This window comes from Nannospalax galili, unplaced genomic scaffold, assembly GCF_000622305.1.
Source record: "Nannospalax galili isolate Female #2095 unplaced genomic scaffold, S.galili_v1.0 scaffold76, whole genome shotgun sequence".
Classification (NCBI taxonomy): Eukaryota; Metazoa; Chordata; class Mammalia; order Rodentia; family Spalacidae; genus Nannospalax; species Nannospalax galili.
In genome coordinates, this window is record NW_008339767.1 from 2,333,674 (window position 1) to 2,354,633 (window position 20,960).

Here is a 20,960-nt window from a genome sequence, read left to right on the forward strand (position 1 = left end):
TTCTTCTTCCCTCCCCCCTCCCCCCCCGCCACTTTGTGGCTTTTCTCTTCACTTTTCCTCTCTTTCTCTTGTACTGTTGCTGTTGGTCACAGTGGCTCTCTCTCTCTCTCTCGCTCTCGCTCTCGCTCTCGCTCTCGCCCTTTCCATCCTTTGTGACTTTGTTCTCTTTTCCTCTCTTTCTCTTGTACTGTTGGTCACAATGACTGTGGCTCTCTCTCTCTCTCTCGCTCTCGCTCTCGCTCTCGCTCTCGCCCTTTCTCTCCTTTGTGACTTTGTTCTCTTTTCCTCTCTTTCTCTTGTACTGTTGGTCACAATGACTATCTCTCTCTCTCTCTCTCTCTCTCTCTCTCTCTCTCTCTCTCTCTCCCTCCATCTCCCCTTTGTGGTTTGGCCTGTTGAGTCCTGGACTTAGGCAGTGAAGAGGTCAATGTTCCTTATGGCAGGACCTGAATTGGGGATGTGGGAAGATGTCCATTTAGAGTTTCTGGTCATCGTGTTTGTAATACTCTGAACAGCCGATGTGCCCCTTGATTAGTGGCCTGATATCTATATGTTGGGCACTGATGATCCACCTGTCTAATGTGAGTCTTTCTAATGTAGGGCAATGGAACAAAATCATTTAAGGGTGAGCTCAAAGCCCTTTCTGCCTTGGGGGATAAAAGGACAGAACAACCATTCACAGATGGTAAGCGATGTAGCAACAGGCACTGAGGAATGTGGAGAGGTAGGTCTGCATGAGGCTTCCCGTAATCTTCATCTCTGAGGTGAAGGGTGTGCTCTGAACCATGCTAATTTCTCCATGAAATTTTCTGAGGAATCACTAGACACCAAAGAGCAATGAGCACTTCCTCCTTGAAGAGAGTAACTTGGGACAAGCAGGAGAGCTTCTACTTCCATTTAGTTTTCAGGAAATGTGTTAGTATTTCAAACCAAAGGACTCTCCTAAAAAGTAACACAAGCATTTAACAGATTGATTTGACTTAATATTAGGGAGCTAAGTTTACTTAGTTTTCTTGCTAAAGGTTGAAGATAAAAAAATAACAATTTCTCCAAGTCCACTTCTGCTAGCTATCTGAATGAATAAGAAATGAAATTTGCACACTAGCTAAAAACTTCTGAAAATCTCCTGGTGCTGCATTAGAATATATATATTCACATATAAATTATTGGTGCTATAATCTGTAAATGAGGGAGGACATACATTGCCTGCTTTTCTGCATTTGTGTTACTTCATTTAGTCTAACACTCCCTAGTTCCATCAATTTACCTGCAAATTTCATCTTTTCTTACTACTGAGTAGAACTCCATTGAGTAGATGTACCACATTTTCATTAACCATTCCTCAGTTGAAGGACATTTAGGTTGTTTCCATTTCTTAGCTATTGCGAAGAGAGCAGGAACAAACGTGGATGTACAGGTATCTCCACAGTACGATGAGTCCTTTGGGTATACGCCAAGTGGTAGTATCACTGGATCATATGGTAGGTTCATTTTTAGTTTTTCTGAGAGTTCTCCACACTGATTTCTACAGTGGTTGCACAAGTTTTCAATTCCACCAACTATCTGATCCATTGGGAGCTGACTTTTGTGCAAGTTGAAAGATAAGGATCAATTTTCATTCTTCTGCAAGTGGAAATCCAATTTTTCTAGCACCAACTGTTGAAGATGCTGTCTTTCCTCCATTGTGTTTTCTTGGCAACTTTGTCAACATCAGGTGGCTAAAATTGCACCTACTCATTTTTGGGTCTTCAATTATGTTCCATTGATTTACATGTCTATTTTTCTACCAGTACCATGATGTTTTTACGACTATACCTCTGTAATGTAATTTGAGATCTGGTTTGGTGATCCTCCCAGCATTGTTTTTTTTTTCCCAAGATTTTTTAGCTGTCTGATATCTTTTTGTGATTCCGCATAAATTTTAGGATGATTATTTTCAATATATGTGAAGAATATTATGGACATTTTGATTGGGATTGCATTGAATTAATTGCTTTTGGTAAGACAGTCATTTTCACAATATTAATTTTACCAATGCATGAGCATGCTGGGTCTTTCCATCTCCTAGTGTCTTCCTCTAACTCTTTCTTTAGAGATTTGAAATTTTCATTGTAGAGCTATTTAATGTCTTTGGTTAGGTTTATTCTTAAATATTTTTGAAGCTTTTGTGAATGGGAGGATTTCTTTGAATGCTTTTTTTCCTGATTGCTTATTATTGATATATATTTTTAATTGATTTTATAACCTACCACTTTATTGAAAGTATTAATTATTTCTTAGTTTTCTTGTGGAATTTTTGGGATCTCTGATGTATACTATCATCTGCAAATAGAGATAATTTGTTATCTTCCAATTGATACTCATTTAATTTCCTTCTCTTGTCTTATTGCTATTGCAAGAGTTTCAAATACTGTATTGTAAAGAAGTGGAGTAGACAACCCTGTCTAGTTCCTGATTTTAAAGGGAATGCTTCCAGTTTTTCTCCATTTAGAATGATGTTGGCTATGGGTTTGTGGTATATAGCTTTAATTAAGTTGAGATATGTTCACTCCAGACCAATTCCTTCTATAACTTTTAACATGAATGCAGGTTGGATTTTGCCAAAGGCCTTTTCTGCATCTACTGAGATGACCATGTGGTTTTTGTCTTTAAGTCCATTTATATGTTTTATTACATTTATTGACTTACATATATTGAACCCATCCCTGCATCACTGGAATAAAGTCGACCTGATCATGGTGGGTGATCTTTTTGATGTGTGTCTATATATGGTTTGTGAGTATTTTGTTGACTATCTCTGCATCTATGTTCATTAAAGCTATCTATAGTTTTCTTTTCAGTTGTATCTTTACCTGGTTTTGGTATTAGAGTGATGCTGGTTCATAGAAGGAGTTTGGGAGTTCTCCCTCTGCTTCCATCTTTTTTGAGTTATTTAAATAGTATTGGTTGTAGAGCCTCTTTGACTATCTGATAGAATTCTGCTGTGAATCCATCTGGACCTGGGCTTTTATAGTCAAAAGGTTTCTGTACTACTATTTCAATTTCCTTATTTGTTATGGGTCTGATTAGGCTGTTGATCTCTTCTTGGTTTAACTTTGGTGGTGCCCACGATTTTAGAAATTCATCCATTTCTTTTAGATTTTTAAATTTAGTGGAGCATAGTTTTTTTTTTTTTTTTAATTCCCTTACAATGTTCTGGATATTTTTTTTCTGGTATCTGTTGTGATGTTTCCCCTTTCATCTCTGTTTTTGTTGTTTTGGATTTGCTCTTTCTTTCTTTTGGTTAACTGGGCTAAGGTTTTGTCTATCTTGTTTAATCTTTCAATGAACCAGCTCTTACATTCATTGGGTTTTTTTGTATTGTTTTCTTTGTTTCTATTTCATTGATTTCTGCTCTGATTTTTGTTATTTCTTCTTGTACTAGGTTTGGGGGTGGTTTGTCCTTGCCTTTCCAGAGTCTGGAGTTGTACCATTAAAGTCATTTACATGTGCACTATCTGATTTTTTTAATTCAAGCACTAAGAGCTATAAACTTCCCTCTTAGGACTGCTTTTAAGGTAGCCCAGAGGTTTTGTTTTGGTGTATTCTCACTTTCATTTAGTTCCAGGAATACTTTAATTTCTTTATTTCTTCTTTGACCTATTCATCATTCAGGAGTGTGTTTTTTAATCTCCATGACTTCTGAGTTCATGTAGTTACTACAGCTTCTTTTGTTGTTGATTATAAGCTTTATTTCACTGTGGTCTGATAGAATGCATGGAATTCTGATGTAACACCAAGAGTCAGGAAAATGGAAAGGCTACATGAAGGTAAAGGAAAAGAAAGAACTTGAAAGAGGGGGATAGTAGGGAACAGATGTTATGGGGGGAGAGATGAGAAAAGTGAGAGTGTTTGGCAGGGAGGAGAGGAGGGAAGGGCAGACATGCAAAGGGCCAAGGGCTCAGGAGAGGGGGGAGGATGGGAGGCAGGTGTTATTGGGCACTGGAAATGGGGAAAGAAGAGGGAGGCTGGATGTGAGGAATGAGTAGAGATGAATGAATCTTGGGGACTAGGAAACCCAGACAGAAAAGCAATGTCCCCAAAACCCCATAAGAAATTCCCATATAGTGTTTAAACATTAGTGCATTTGTATACCTGGGAACTGCTTGATGAGGAACCCCGTGCCAGAGAGAAGAGACCTCCATTTTAGTGGTTGGTGAGAGTGGTCCAGGAGACTCCCAAAATAACACAGGCTCTTGCCAAACTTCTCGGTTATCTCCCAGAACTAGTAGATAAGATCCTACTGCTGAAGACAGAACATGCTTCAGATACAGCACTTGTTGTAATGGAGTGGGAAGTGATCTGGAAGCCTTCTACCAGAAGTTTAGCTATCATAATGCTAGATGATAATATGAAAACTACCAGGGGAGAAAACCAATAAATGGTCCAACACAGTCCTAAACTCTAATAACCATAACAACTGGCACAGCGAACTACCTCTGTTGGTATAATAGTGGCACTGCTATCTGGGGGCAATCAACAACTATCTAATTGGACTTACAGCCATCTCAATGGGTGTGAACTCATGGGCGGCACTGTAAACTCAACCAAGTACACATGGCAGGAAAGAACATAGATTCTAGAGAAAACCCTATCTCCTTCATATCTCCAGACAAATGAAATGTCTTAACATACACTAAATGTGGGTCCTTATATTTATAGTCAAGCACACTGTACATAATTCAACCTTCTTTTTGCAACAGATGGAGGCTACTGCAGAATTCCACAACTGGTCAGACACAGAGAATATACGTCTGAGAGATGCCAAGTACTAGGTGACACATGAACAGCTGAACCTCTACACCTAAGGCTCATGGAACATAGCAGAAAAGTGGGTAGTGGGAAAATTAATGCATCCCCTAACTCTCACCAACAAAGCTTCCTTATACAACATAGTGAAATGTACACAGAAGGCCACAACTGGCCAGGTTTTAAAGAATAAGAGACTGTAGAATGTAGGACAGGATTCCTATATGGAACCTCACCCACCCATAGCTCACAGACCACTGCAGAAGACAGGGCAGAAAGATTGTAAGACCAAGGGCCGATTCATGAATACAGGGAAGCATAGGTATTCAGGCCACTGGAAGCTTTCACATGTGAACTTGTGGCAATGGCAGCATTGAGCACAATATTCATGCCAACTTAATTAAATAAGGGCCCAGAGGGGAGGAGAGAGATGGGTTACAGGCCAGTCCTAGACTGAGAACTATCAGAAACTGATTGATGCTGGATGAGGGAGAGTAGGCCTTACAATGGGCTGACTACACTCGAGTAGACAAATTTACACTGAAGGACATTTGGGTACAAATGCTTGACTGAATGGCACTTAATGTGCATGGTAGAATACAAGACGTCCAGTGGGGGGATGGAGGGCAATGGATGGGGGAGGGGTCTAAATTTGATTAAGAAGTGTTGTATACAATTACAAAATCTCAATAATTTTTTTAAATAATACTTCGAAAAGGTGGGAGGGCCAGACTTAACCACTGTGGAATTCACAGGTATTTATCTCTGCTATCGATCTATAAATCAACCCACTAAATAATACTTAGAATGCATCAAATTGAGTGTCCCTTCATATTTTATGTACAGTGTGCCCTATAAACATTAGAAAAATCAAAGGATGGCAATCAGATTGTAGTCGACTACAGATAGAACTGCCAGTGTCAAATTCAAAATCCATCATTTATTGACTTTGTGATGTTTGATAATATACTGCTTCAGTTTCTGCATCTATAGAGTGGGGATGGTTATAATACCTATATCACATAGTGGATTTTTTATCTTTTTTAAGATAAGGTCTCTCTGTAGCCCCAGCCACCCTGACATGTAGACCAGGCTGGCCTCCATCTCACAGAGATCTGCCTGCCTCTGCCTCCCAAGTGCTGGGACTAAAGGCATGTACCACCACGCCAGGCTATCATGTGGTGATTTCAACAGTTAAATGATTTGATTTACCTAAAGAACTTACCCAAAAGTGCCAAGCCCATAATCATAAATATCTATTGATCTTATTATTTCAGATATAAAAATATTTGAATATGCTAACTTTCCCTCACCAACTTTAAAGTCTTACATTTATTGTGAATGGACATGACAGCCAAAATAGTTTCAACTGATCCAAACTGATCAAAAGTTTCCTGCTGTGACAAAATGCCCTTACAGAAAGAAAATTATGTGCCAATAAATGTTTTAACATTTCACCTTAAAATTGGGGAGCTGAAAAACAGTTTGGGAACTATATAAACAGAAGTCAAACATTCGTTATTGGTTTACTTTGGCTTATAGCGCTGAACAAAGGGACACAACCAAAAACTTTATACTTCAGGCCAAATATCTGAATGGCACTAAACTAACTTCAATGTAGTGTAAAATGACAGAAGAGAGGCAGCATGACTGAACTGCAGGACAGGTTTGCTTTTGGAGTTGTTCCCCTCTACAGCAGCCTGTGAGGCATCTTACAATTCACTGGGAGTCCAAAGCTCTACTCAGCCAATGAGTTCTCTACTCAGGATTTCTCAGGCCTGAGATTGTCATGGGAGAGAATTTCTCAAAGAAGTCTCAGCTACTGCTGAGACTGAAGTGCAGAAAAGGCAAGCCAGGCAAAGCTCCCCGGGGTGAAATAGAGACTGATGAGAAGAGAAGATCGAGAAACTAAAGTATGTGATCAAGATAGATTCTTCAAGAACTATTAAGTGAAAAAATCGCTTTGTGAGGCAAGAAAGAAACTATCTAAAAGTCATTTCAAAAGAGAGAAGAAATAAGAGGTCAGATGAAAGGCAAAAACTTTAGGATAAATGCTTGATTCTCTCTACTGCAAAAATCAGAAAGATTTAACTATGTGGCCAAGCTGTCACACACATGGCAGAATGGACAGGTTAAAATCGTGCTTCTGCTCCTTCCAAAGTTGTATCAGCTTGGGGAAAAATTACTCCAGGCTTTAACTTTCTGTAATGCTTAAAAGAGATGATGTCTAGTAAAGTTCCAGAAACTAACTGTTGGACAAATAAACACTATAACACGAAAAACACAGCTTTAAAAACCGCTATCACTGTTTTACCTTATTTAATCTTTTCAATGATTAAAAAAAAAGAGAATAAAAGTGATAAAGCAGGGCCTAACTAGATGACTCAGCAGGAAAAGGCACCTGCCTCCAAGTCTGACACCCTGAGTTTGATCTCCAGGACCCACATGGTATGAAAGAACCAAAACTCCTGCAAGTTGCTCTGATCCCCACATGTGTGCCGTGGCATACACACACATACATAAATAAATGTAATAATTTTTAAGCTGATAAAGTGTGGCCTTGTTAATAGGTAAGATCCATTACTGTACAATAAAATTCTAAGTTCAGATAAGTCAAAGGTCCATCTCAACCATGGTTGGCTTCACTTGGAAGTATGGAGGAAGTGATTCCTTTGTGTTGACCCTCCTATTTGTAGACTGGAAACTGGTTCAAGTTCATCTGGTGGGGTCTCCTCATCCTCCTTGATCAAGAAAACAGGTGTCCCACCACAACTACAGGACATTTTGAGAGATGCTCATAGTCCCCTGGAACTAGTCAACCTAGGAGGGCAAGAAGCAAAAACTGTCCTTTATGTCCCTCTGACCAAATTAATATAGGCCTCAATGTATGTCTGTTAAACATTCAAGAAGGTTAGTTCCACCAGTCTGGTATTTTTAATTACTCTGTGCCACGTAGATAAATCTTGGGCAAATACCAATTGTTCTCAGATAAACCTTATAAAGAATATATTTCTTTCTGCTATGTATTATTTGTCAATAGGTTGTAGGAGTAATATAGTTCCCTCTGGTTTTCAAAACTAGCTTGGCATTATTTATCTCTCACATTGTCTCACCACCATAGGCAGAACTGGTAAAAGAAATGAGCCAGGGGCTCCTCCCAAGCCCATGTGACCCCTGAGGAACAGGTCCTCAACAGACCTTAAGAGTAAAAATAAATTGGTTTATCAGGGCCAACTGTAGGGCCTTAAACATCCAAAAGGAAAGTATAACCAAAGATTAAAGGGGTCAATATAATTTCTTCTTAAGAGTCCATATGCATAGCTAAGGGCTACATAACAAGCAACAATGCCAGATAGGAGATACCTTCTTTTGAGTTGTTGGCCAGGGTGGACAAAGGGACTCCCAAATAGTAACCCAGATAGAACTGGGTAAATGAACAGCAGACCCCAATCTTATCTAAAGGAACATCTGATTGCTGCTAGAAGAGGAACAGCTAATCCTGCTAAAACAAAGACCTCTAGATAAGCTGACTAGATTCAACAGAAGGGCAAGTACTGGGGATTGGCCGGGGTGCTGACAACACAGCAGACAGTAGCAGGGATATCAGAATATAAGGGCTCTAGTCAGGGGAGGGAGGCTATGGGAGGGTGCCATCTGGGAAGTGGGTGTATAGTCGAATAAGATGGTTTGGGATGTTCTGTGTGATATACACACACAGTTAAAAATGTATTATATTTGAGGAGAAAGCATGGAAATTTACGTCATGCTAATTAGTAGAGGTGATAAACATTACCATTGAAATCTGCCCGATGATTTCATAGACATACACAGGCGCCAAGGTTCCAACTGCAACCAATTATGACTAGTAGAAATCAGATGCATACAGATTAGAGATGTATGCGCCAATATCTCAGTGTTAGTAGCAAAAGTAATGAGTCTTTCTGCAAGGAACAATATATTCTAAAATGAAATGGAGATCTCTTTTAAAAGTTAAAAAGCTCATTCAATTTTATGTCTTACAGGGTTTATACTGAGTTCAATATTGTATAACAGTATTAACTCAATTGTGAACTTAGAAACTTGCACCCACTTGTGAAAGACATGTACTCTTCCTCTGGAGTATGTTACTGAATGTGTTAAATCTGTAGTGAAATGCTTCTTCTAATCATGTAGTTATTAAAATTCTTTTTTAAAAAGACCAAAATAATAATAATAGTAGTCAAGTCAAGCTGAAAAAAAATTCTAAGTTCAAACTCAGTTCAACTTTTTAAAAAAATATTTTATTTTTTACTTTATGTATATGAGTATATTACCTGCATGTGTGTAATTGCACCCATGTCGTGTAATACCCATGGTGATCAGAAGAAGGCATCGGATCCCCTGGAACTAGAGTTACGGACAGTTGTTAACTGCCATGTGGGTGCTGCAAATCAATCTTGGGTCCTCAGCAAGAGCACCCAGTGCTCTTAACCACTGAGCTATCTCTACAGCCCCCCAGAGTTCAAATTCTAATGATACTAGTGTTTTAGAAGGAAACGTCATTAATCTCTGGTGCTCTGAAACAGTAACCTAATGAATAAGTAGAAGGTGGAAAACTTAAGTAAGGTGAAGCCTTGAGTCTACATATTGCCCATTCCCATCTGCTTCCTGAACGTTCGTATATATCATGAATCATACTCATCTCTGTCTCTGGGTACCATACACGCTGTAGTATCTTCAGTGTTCTCTCTTCTAGTCCAAAATTGCATTCTTAGCTTCATTTTTATTAATTAAATTTATTCTTTTAGAGTGTCATACCGACTACTGTCAACTCCCTCCCACCAATTATGCCCACTGCTCCCTGAAAATCCTCTTTCCACATTCATGACTTTTTACTTCGTTTTGCGAGCCACTGAGTTTAACAAGGGTGATGTTGTTAACATGGGCTTGGAGCTATTCACTGGAGCCTGCTGGGCACACAACTGGAGATAATGACTGACTAATCCTCCTATGGTATCCAAGAAGAAAGAAAGTCCCATGTTGCCCCTGGCCCTACTGGATCTGTGATGAACTATTCACAGTCAAGGCCTTGTGCAGGCCCAGTACAGATCACTGTGGCTGCTGTGGAACTATGATTGCAATGACTGTGCCATGCCTGGAAGATGACTTTATTTTTCATTTGTGACAAACCCACTTGCTATATTTACCTTACTTTTAAATGTCTTTTAATAAATTTCATTTCTAGGAATCCTTATTAGTTGTTCTTTAAATCTGCTCAGATTGTTCACTTCTTCAACTTATTAATATACTATTTTTAGTCTCCACATAATACATAACATACTTTCATCATATGCCCAGTTGATTCTGTTTTCAATTGCTTCTGTAGCATGTTTTAAAAACGTGTTTCCTTGTGTGATGGGTGATTTTTTATGGTAAATCACTGATTTTCCTTGGGATTCATCTGCAGACATTTTTTTTGAGATATGATACGCAGGTCAGTTTTTCTAGAAAGGATTTGTATTAGTTCTGGATGCTATCTAGGGCATCTCTAGCACAGGACAACTATTTTAAATTCAATCTTGGCCTGACGTTTATAGCACACCAAGGAAGATTCCATTTGAGATCCAACACGATTGGGGATTGCTTCAAGTTGCAAATTTTCACAATTTTTCTGTCCTTCACTTGCTGCCAAAGCTTGCAACAGACAGTTTCTACCTGGTCTCTTGGGGATGAAGGTAGGTTTATTTCTGGCCTATCTACACAGGAAGGTTCTGTTCTTTAAGGCCCTGTCTTACCGGAGACCTCCCATTAAACCTCTCACCTTGGGCTTTGTCTTCTTATCCTCCTTTTGTGAAACTGAAAACTGACTCAAAGTCTCCAGCTTGGGAAAATGACCTTAAGACAAAGCAGGCTTCTGAAACAAAAAATTCTCCCTTTCTTACATGTAAAATCACTGTCAAGCCTTCTAGTACTGATATTAAAAAAAAAAAAAAAAAAAAAAAAACTTTAAAAATACAAAAAGCCAGCAAGTTGATTTCAGTACCACCCAGGATGAAGTATGAATGACAAGGATGTAGAGAAGACAGGCACAGTTTCTGGATAGTTTTCTCAGTAGGTCATTGAATGGCCCTTAGGCTCCCCTGAAAGAGTCCACCAAAAAAAATCTGTGAACGTGCCCCAAGATACATTTTCATCATTTTAAAGGAAATAGCATATTTACCTTAAAACATGAACTACTTGGGAAATAATATGGTTGTTGTTGTGACTAGAATTGTATCCACGCCAGGTAACACAATACCTGTTTGAAGCAGAAACTCTGAACCTTATGTCTTTAGTTAATAAAAAGTTAAGTTGTTCATTACTTGGTAAACACAATTGTTCAAATCAAAAGTAGATCATCTTTGGATACACATTCTGTAAAATACCAAGAAAAAGTAGCCTCGGTGGTAAGACAATAGTTATTATAGTTATTATTAGTCCTTTTGAGCTATTAAATGTTAAGAGTGATAACCACATGAGGCTTTGAAGGTGTTCTACAGTATAAGAGCAATACACGGTATGTAGTAGATGAGATATGCCACTGTGTTGTTAAAATAACATTCCTCTGAGCTGAGGGTGGTGGTACATGCCTGTAACTGGCACACCAGTGGCAGAGGATGGGGAATATTAAATTCAAGCTCAGGCTGGGCTAGGAAAGAGTTCCAGGACAATCTGCTGCGTAGTGATACCTTGTCTCAAGAAAATATCCACCGATACTAAAACACAATCCATTTACAATTGCTCTATGGGAAAACATGATTCAGTTCAACCTCTTCAAATCTGTTCTGTTGTTCCAAGTACACAAACTACTGGCACTGTGAAAGTCTTCATTGAGTTTTCTCCTAATATTCTTTTTATGACATGGAGAAGTTACCCTTGCTTTCCTTTCCTTCTTTACATGTGTCATTCATCGGAAAAGCAACCCTTAAGTCCAGTCGTAAGTTACTTATCCTTTAAACTTTCTCTTTTGTTTTCTAACTACAGTAAAATCCCATCATTCTGAAAAATCTAAGCATGCGCATATAACTTTCCCTTCTCTTACTCTGGTCTAGAGAAATGTACACTGGCTTCTTTCTACCTTTGTTTAGTTTTTATCTTTTGCAACTTCTCTGAATATTCTGTATAAAACAATCAGATATTCAGAACCTCCTGACTTGTACTGTTACCTGAAGCCCCATTCCTTTCTGCAATGCACTGTAGCACCTCTTCGCTTAATAGAATTAAATTCACTTATAGTTGCAGGGTGAACCCATTATAGAAATGAAATATTCGTTTATAGTTCCATTTATGCTAATTGAAATGCTTTCTACTGTTATTTACAACTCTTGATGGTATCTAGTATATATGAGCCATTCCAAAAGTCACTCAAATTGGGCATTTTCCATAAGCAATACACTAAGTGATTGTAGTTGTCAGAGTACTTTAGAAAGCGGCAGGCACAGTTCTCACAGTTAATATCTATAATCTAAAGATCACCCTGCTCTGGTCCTAAGCACCTTACACCTTGTGATCACCACTCTCTCTTTGACAAAGACATCACAGCGAAGCACAGAAGAATAAGGTTCAAACTAGCATTGCCTCTTCTGAAGCCTGGAGAAAAGTAAAAAAAGGCATACACCAGGGAAGCAGGTGAATTCAAAAGCAGCAATATAAACCATTAGTTAACAACAAAACAATGTGGCATGAGATGGGCAGAGAGGTCAGGCCAGTATCAATCTGACCCTTACACTGTTGAAAATCCTGCCTCCTATTTTCATCAAATTCATACTTTTTCTTCCAGTTTCATCAGGTAAATGCCAAATCAAAGTGGAATTTCTAATAAGGAGAATTATAAGTGACAGACAGACAACAAGATGTTTTAAGTGTTTGATGTTAAAGGAAATACAACAAAAAAAGAAAAAATGCATCCACACAATGATGCATCAGTTTTAAAAAAAGGTGTGAAAGAAACTTTCCCTCCATCAGCAAAATGCACAAATTAATAATTTACCAGTAAGTAGTAAAGGCATTTATTTTTAAAAATTCAATAAAAGCATCTCCTCCAACAAGCATTTTATTTACAAGGTCAAAAAAAAGCACAATGTCTTAAAACCATCTCTGGCCCAGTACAAAGGCAAAGACAAAAAGAGTCGGTATGTGCTGTGTGGAAATTATTTTCACGGTTTTCACAGTAATCAGTAGACCCTTCAGAGGTAGACTGGAATTATCATTAAATTTTCTAATCCTATCTAAGAAGCAACTAGTTTTCTTGTTTTGAAATCCAAGTTTCTGTGGTCATAGAAAAATGAGAAACTGGATTTCTTATGCATGTGTAAATGCAAAATTAATTTTTAACAAATTATAAAATTTTTACTGCATTGTCTATTATGATTGTGAAGTAATATCAGAAGGAATTTTTTAAGTAGTCCTCCAATTTAGTTGGCTAATTTAAGAGCAGATTTTCTACTTTATTCTTAATACCAAAGAATGAAGAACTGTATTAGCACATATTGAAATACTTAGTTCTTTTTTATGTAAAGAAGTTTTTTCTGATATTAACTAAGATTTCTTCCTGAAATTTTGGGCCATTTATCTTACTTTGACCTTGATGTTGACAGAGAAGTGGTGAGCAGGCTTCCTATAATGACCATTTATATGTTAGAGCCAATTACTGAGTCACCTCTTAGCCCTCTATCCTCTGGGGTATACATATGTAGTTCTTTAGCCTTTTCTGACAGGTTTTATCTTCAAATGATTCTAAATCAATTCTTCTCTTTCTCTGTCCTCCACATCTCTATCTTAATGCTTAATTTTTCTCAATCCCTTGAGTTTGTTCACATTTTATGAGACCATATCCACTAATTATCACTTCCCAGATTTCATAACCTTTGTTTTTATTTATATGTCAATATGTTGTTTATTTTAAAATATTAAGGTTTTATTCATGTATGTCTGAAAAGACAAGGCAAATCATATTTCTGAATGGCAATACTGTGAAAGACAAGCATCCCAGTAAAACGGAAAGATCATGAGGTAGAAATGTGATGTGAATCCCAGATCTGACACCCATGAGTCTGAATACATCATTAAATTCTCTGGCCTTCTGCTTACTTTTATGTGAGTTGAAGGCAGTATCGTATCCCCTATAGGGAAAGAAGGTTAAAAGAGACAGTGGGTAGCTCTTGGCAGACCCTCAAAGAGCAACTGATGCTATCATTAACAATTATTGACATCTATGTAGAACTAAAAGTCCAACTCTCTTATCAAAATGATCACAAGCGCTACAGCAATCAATGTACATAACAGATACTATACAAAGAGGACAAAATGGTGATTATGTTCACTTGATAATATTATTTAGTAGACTATGAGTAAAGAAAGTAGGCTAAGAGGAAAAGCCTGTTTGAAAGAGATGGAGCTGGAAAGACTTGTCCACCAAGGTTGCTTGTTTCTGAGGCAAGAAAGTAGGGAGACAGCAGAAGAACTGAGCTGACAGGGCAGGCCCATAAGGCCTGGCGGGTCAGTGCACAAGAGACAGAACCCATTAGAAAATTGAAAGGCTGGATAATAAATCTTCCTCCCTCTGGAACACATATGGAATTATACCTGAAATTCTTTAATGATATTTATATTTTCCTGATTCCTAAAAACAGATAGGCTCTTTCTCTTTGATGGTATTACCATCGTGATATGGGTTTAATTTTTCATTATTTTATTTTATTTAAGACAGGGTCTCCTATGTAACCCTAGCTTACCTGAAACTTACTACGTAACCCAGGCTGCCCTTGAATGTCTAGTGATTCTCCTGCCTCAGGTCCCTAGTTCTGAAATTACAGACACATACCACCACAGCATCTCTGGTAATTTCTCCAATTTAGGGCAACAAATACTTGCAGAGTTCCTACTATTACAAACAGTTTATTAAGTAGCAAAAATTTATCAAGGAAAATCTAGACATAGATATCTTACTTTATGAAGCTCATATTCAGAGGGATAAAGCCAGAAGCCAACATTATAGTAAATATACTACTGAATAAATGTCTACTGTGTTAGAAGTTACCTGGGTCAAAACAGCAAGTAAACTAGGGAAGGAAGGGAGGGAGGGAGAGAAAGAGGGCATCAATTCTCATTTGGGGGAGGTCTCTTGGAAAAAGTGGCATGTAAGTAAAGGTTGCAAGAAGAGCATGTGCACCTCCCAGCAGTGCATTTGACTCACAAAAGGGATGACATGCAAAATACATAATTGGTCTTCTTTATGCCCAAGGTTTTCAGAAAATGGGCATATTTATCTGTCTTAGGCATACAACAATTTGTTTCCAGGCCTTGGTTGTGGAGTATATTGGCAAAATCTTGCAAATTGAAATTCTATTACCACTCCCTTTTCAAAAATTTGTGTTTAATACGACCATTGTATATTTTCCTACACTTCATAAATCTCTAACACTTTTACTCTATGTAAGATTTGTTTAGTCTTCAAAATATACCAATCCTGGTATAAGAATTTCTGAATAGTGTCTTCTTTTAAAGTATCCTCTTTTAAATGCTGAAGTCATTTTTCCAATTTGTTCCTCTCTTGGAGCTTGTAGCAGCCCGCTCCACCTTGACATCATATGCAAATTTAATGAGAATTCACTCACTTTCATCACCCAGGTCATTGGGTCATTGATTCTTCTTTCCTGCTGTGCTGCTAGAGCCAAGATACTGTCTCAATCCATTTTTTGCAACCCTTCCTGTATATAGACATTGACTTCCTATTTTCAACAGACTTTTACAAAACAAGCCTCCCCATTTTCAAATGACTACTCAAATGACAAACTTATTTACCCAGATCTAAATTGTTATACTACAACAGTTAAAGAAGTTTTCTAGTCTAAAAAATGTAATTTTACTTTTTAAATAAAATACTAGCTTTGGAACTACCCATAATGAATATCTCTAAGTATTACTTCAAAGACAATTTTTAAACTCAACTTCACAAAAATCAGTATCTGAGCTGTTATTCCCTGACCTTTATTTCTCTACAACCTTTTAGTCGCCTGTTATATACTTGTTTATATGTTATTTAAAGTAATACAAGTATAATTCAGGAAGGATAAAGATATAAATAATTAGGATAATTACTAAGGGAATAATTACAGAAGGTGATAAGCCAGAGAAAGAGAAACAAAACGAGGAGCTGACTGCTGGCCAAGGTCAACGCTGATGACTAACAGATCTTCAGAAAGAGAAGCATGGAAATGAAGACTGGCGATTTTTATTAAATGTTTCATATAATAACACAAAAAGCCTACTGTTTATAATTCCTATCTCTACAATCTATTCTGAATTGTTCAGATCTATCACATCAATCCCATCTCTATGTTTTCAGGGATATTCTTTCTAGAATGTTATTTTAATTATATGACTTAGCTTCTTTAAAAACATCTTTGGTTCTTCTTGACCTGCTGTATATAATATTAGCTCCTAATGATAGAAAATGTTTTCAAATTCTTAACCAGCTTATCCAGACCGTCTACCCTAAATCTTCATATGAATGTGGGGAGCTCTTAGATGGTCCCTTAATCCCAATTGTGTTCCATTTCTAAGTTTACCTGCAGAATGGGTTTCCTACCCAACCCTGCTACAGCAAAGGATAAGTTCCTGACCAACACTGGCAGTCAGAAAATTACATCTGCATGGACAGGGATCAGCCAATGGAAATCTGTTACCTAACTGAAATAAACTATGACTCTTTGGGGGAACAGGTACAGATTATGTTAGGAAAGAAAGAGTTTTTTTTCTTTGAATTTATTGAGATCACGATATTGACAATGCTATTAAGCTAACCTTGTCTGAGGACACCTATCTAATAAATAGACAGTAACAAATAAAGTTAAGATACTGAAGGAAATTTGATTTCTGATATTACTTAACTATCTAACTTAATCATTCCTAAAGTTCATAGTATCAGTTTATGTAGTCTACAAATTTCTTTCTATTATTTAAACTGCTTCACTTCAGTTTCTCCATTTAAAATGGAAATGCTGCTGGACAATACTCTCACACTACTAGTTTATTTCCAAACCACTTCTTTGTGTCTTACTATAACCCTAGCACTTTGTGGATGGTGCTTAGAGCATACACGGAGTCTTAGCAAATTATCTTGGAATGATCACGTCAGCCACTATAATGATGAATGCTGGCTCTGAAACCTGATTTCCGTGGAAACGTATCCCTGGATTGACTGTCACTTGTGCTTATCTTTAAAATGAAAATTATAGTAATAAAAACTCCATATGGTTATTATAAGAATGAAAATAACAAATGTAAAACTGCTGGCACAATGCCTACCACAGAATGAGCCTTCAATAAAATGTTAATCATTATTATTTATGTCTATGCAACCATCTGTATAATTTCCCAGATATCCCAGAATTAGAAGGTTTACTCATTCCACCTGTAAGTTAAATGGGTTACTGTATATTATCTATATGTAAGTTTTTTGATAGTGAGAGCCTGATTGAAGACAAACAGGAGAACTAGTCTAAGATACTAAATGTACATCAAGGCCTGATGTTGAGATCATCAGTGTGAAGTGTAAGATTTCAGCCTGTGTTCCATCTTCACTTTCTACATTCACATTTGAAGATTATTTTAGATACAGCAGCCAGTAACTGAGCTACTATTTTTTTTTATTTTATGTGTATGCATATATTGCCTGCATGTAGGTAGGTGCATTCGTGTCATGCAATGCCCATGGAGGATAGAAGAGGCTGTCAGATCCCCTGGAACTGGAGTTACAGACAGTTGTTAGCTGCCATGTGGGTGCTGGGATTTGAACCCGTCTCTTCTGCAAGAACAGCCAGTGCTCTTAACCGCTGAGCCATCTCTCAAGCCCCTGAGCTACTATTTTTCCCATCTTTGGATGCTTGGTTTGGTTCTCAATAGGTGAATCCAAAAAATAAATGTTCATCAAGAAAGCATGATGAACAGGTGGACAGAAAATCAATAAGGATATAAAAAATTACAACTCTGTCAGCCAAGTAAGCCTAATTGGCATTTACAGGACACTCTTGCCAATACCAGAGAACTGCGCACTTCTGCCGAAACACGTGAAGTACATTTACCAACAGATAATTTCTAGGCCATGAAACAAATCATAAAAATCTAAGAAGTGTCAAGTCATACAGTGTATGTTCCTTGACCACAATAAAAGTAAGTCAGAGTTCTCCACACTGCTTTCCATAATGGTTGCATGAGTTTGCAATCCCACCAGCACTGAACGGTTGCTCTTCTTTCCCACATCCTCTCCAACATTTGGCATCATTTGTTCTCTTGATCTTAGTCAGTCTGACTCAGGTAAAATGAAATCTTAAAGTGGTTTTAATTTTCATTTTCCAAATTACTAACTATGTTGAACACTTTTTAAGTTGTTTCTTCGCCATCTTTTTTTCTTCTTTTGAGAAGTACCTGTTCAGATCCATAGCCCAACTTTTAATTGGGTCATTTATTTTTCTTGATTTTTTTGTTTTTTGAGTTCTTTATACATTCTGGATGTTAAACCTCTGTCAGATAAAGCTAAAAACCAACCTACCATATGATCTTGTTATACCACTCCTTGGCATATACCCAAAAGATTCATCCTATTGCAGAGATATTTTTACATCCATGTTTGTCAGTGCTCTTTTCACAATAGCTAAGAAATGGAAGCAAGAAAAGTGTTCCTGAATTGACCAGTGGATAGTGAAACTATGGTACATTTACACAATGGAGTTCTACTCAGTGATAAAGATGAAATCATGAAATTTGCAGGTAAATGGATGGAACTGGAAACAGTTATACTAGGTGAAGTAACAGACTCAGAAAACTAAATGGTGACTATTCTCCCTCCTTTGTGGATCCTAGCACCAAATTCTTACATGTGAGTATACGTCCTGATGTAACTACAAGAAATAGGAAAGTGGAAAGGAACCAGGGAGGTAAAGGGCAAGAAGGCACCTGAGAGATAAGAACAATAAAAAATTGGTGTTACCAAGGGCTACATGGCTAAAATGGGGGGATTTAAATGGGAGCGGGAGAGGGAGGGTTATACAAGGAACTACGAGGGTAAAGGGGAAGAAGGGACTCAAGAGAGGGGGGCCATAGGAGACAGGTATTATGAAGGGTGACATGGGGAAAATGGGAGTACTTTTAGTGGGGAGAGAAGAGGGAGGTTTAGAAAGGAAGAGAGAGAGGAGAGGTAAATAATGCTTAGCTCATGTGTAAAAAAGAGAAAAATGTATTAGTTCAAACCCTACTGAAAACTTCCACATACAATATCTCTCCATGAGTGCACATGCATAGCTGAAGGCTACATAGCAAGAAACAGTGCCAGACAGGAGAAACCTCCCCTTGAGTTGCTGGCCAGGGCTATCCAAGAGACTCCCAAAATTACACAGGCTATTGCCACAGCCCTTGATTGTCTCCCAGAACTTGAAGTTAAGACCCTATTGCTGAAGATAGGACATATTTAGGACACAGGATTAGGAGTAATGGAGCTGGAACTGACCTGGAAGCTGCCTCCCCTGAAAGCTAGCTCTCATACTTTTGGAGAGCACTATGCAAGCTGTTAAGAGAGAACATGGATCAAGTGTTCAACCCCAGAGTTAAACACTACAAACAATGACCAGCACAGCAACCTATATTGGGGCAGTAGTGGCACTTCTATCTTGGGAGTAATAAACAGCTACCTAATACAACTTAAAGTCCACTCATTGGGAGAAAACTCCTGTGTGGTGCTGTAAACATAGCCAAATACACATGACTGGAGAAGTCATGGATCTTAGAGAAAACCCCAAGGCTGTCACATCCCCAGACAAATATAATTTCTTACTATGTGCTAAATACGAATCCTTATATTTACAGACAAGTATGCCAGTCATCACTCATCAAGGAAGTTTCTTTTGCAACAGAGACTTTTACAGAGTTTCACAACTGGTCACACACAGATATTATGTCTGACCCTAAGTGACACAACTAAAATGGAACTTCTACACCTAAGGCTCACGGAACATAATGGAACGAGGGGTGGAGAGAATACTAAGGCATCTCTCAACTCTCTTCAATGAAGCTCCCTCATGCAACAGAGAACCATGAACACAAATGGACACAAATGGCCAAGAGATAGAGAAAAAGAGTTTGCAGAGTGTGGGTCCTTGAACAAGACTCCTATACTGAACTTTACCCACCCAGGGCTCAGGGACCATTGAGGAAGAGGCAGCAGAAAGATTGTTAAGAGCCAGGGGAGCAGGTGCATGCCTGTGGAAATAGTCCTTCAGGCTCCTGGGACCTTACAGCAATGGTGTCAGCATGCACAAAGACCCATGCAAACCCAAGCAGACAAAAACCAAGCATAAAACTGTGGAAATGGGTAGCAGACCCCAATCTTAGCTGAAGAGTTATTGGCAGCTGATTACTACTGGGTGAGGGAGAGCTGATCTTTAAGGGAGAGACTCTAGATAGGCTGACTAGACCCTAGTGAGTGAACTTGCACTGAGGGATGACTTGGTAAACATAACACAATGACAGAACATATGAAATCCAGTGGGGGGAGAGGGTACTATGAGATGGTGTCCAGGAGGAAAGGTGTATAAGATTAAGATGTTCTGTATGAAATAAAAAATTTACAAAATATGTAAGTCAGAAATAAACAATGGAAATTTTTCTGGAAAACCTCAAGTATTCAAAACCTGAATAACATACTCTGAATAACTGATGGTGAAGTTAAAAACTTAAATAGGAAATTATAAACCTACAGGTTAAAGAATTTTAAACTTCAATAAAAGTACTAAACTTTTTATGGATTCCCTAAGAAGAAAATTTAACAAAAAAATTCATAGAGTGAATGCTTAAATTAGTATTTTAAAAAACAATATCTGGGCTGGAGGAGTGGCTCTGCAGTTAATTGCACTGGATGTTCTAGCAGAAGACCTGGGCTTGTTTCCCAGTGCCCCCATGGCAGCTAACAACTGACTGTAACTCCAGTTCTAAGGGATCTTATGCCCTCTCTTCCAGCCTCCATGGGCACCGCACATATATGATGCACTTATGTTCAAGCAGGAAAATCCTTCATATACACAAAATAATAATAATTTTTAAATGCAATTTCAGTTCAGAACCTCAGCTTGTAACTTAAGAAACCAGAACATAGAGAACGG

The 20,960-nt window shown here is 38.0% G+C and overlaps 1 protein-coding gene across 1 annotated transcript in view; it reads right to left on the reverse strand.

The window, feature by feature from the left end:
- Positions 1-20,960, reverse strand: part of Trhde (thyrotropin releasing hormone degrading enzyme) — a 468,335-nt gene that overhangs the window by 176,168 nt on the left and 271,207 nt on the right. The gene's annotated exons all lie outside the window — the stretch shown is intronic.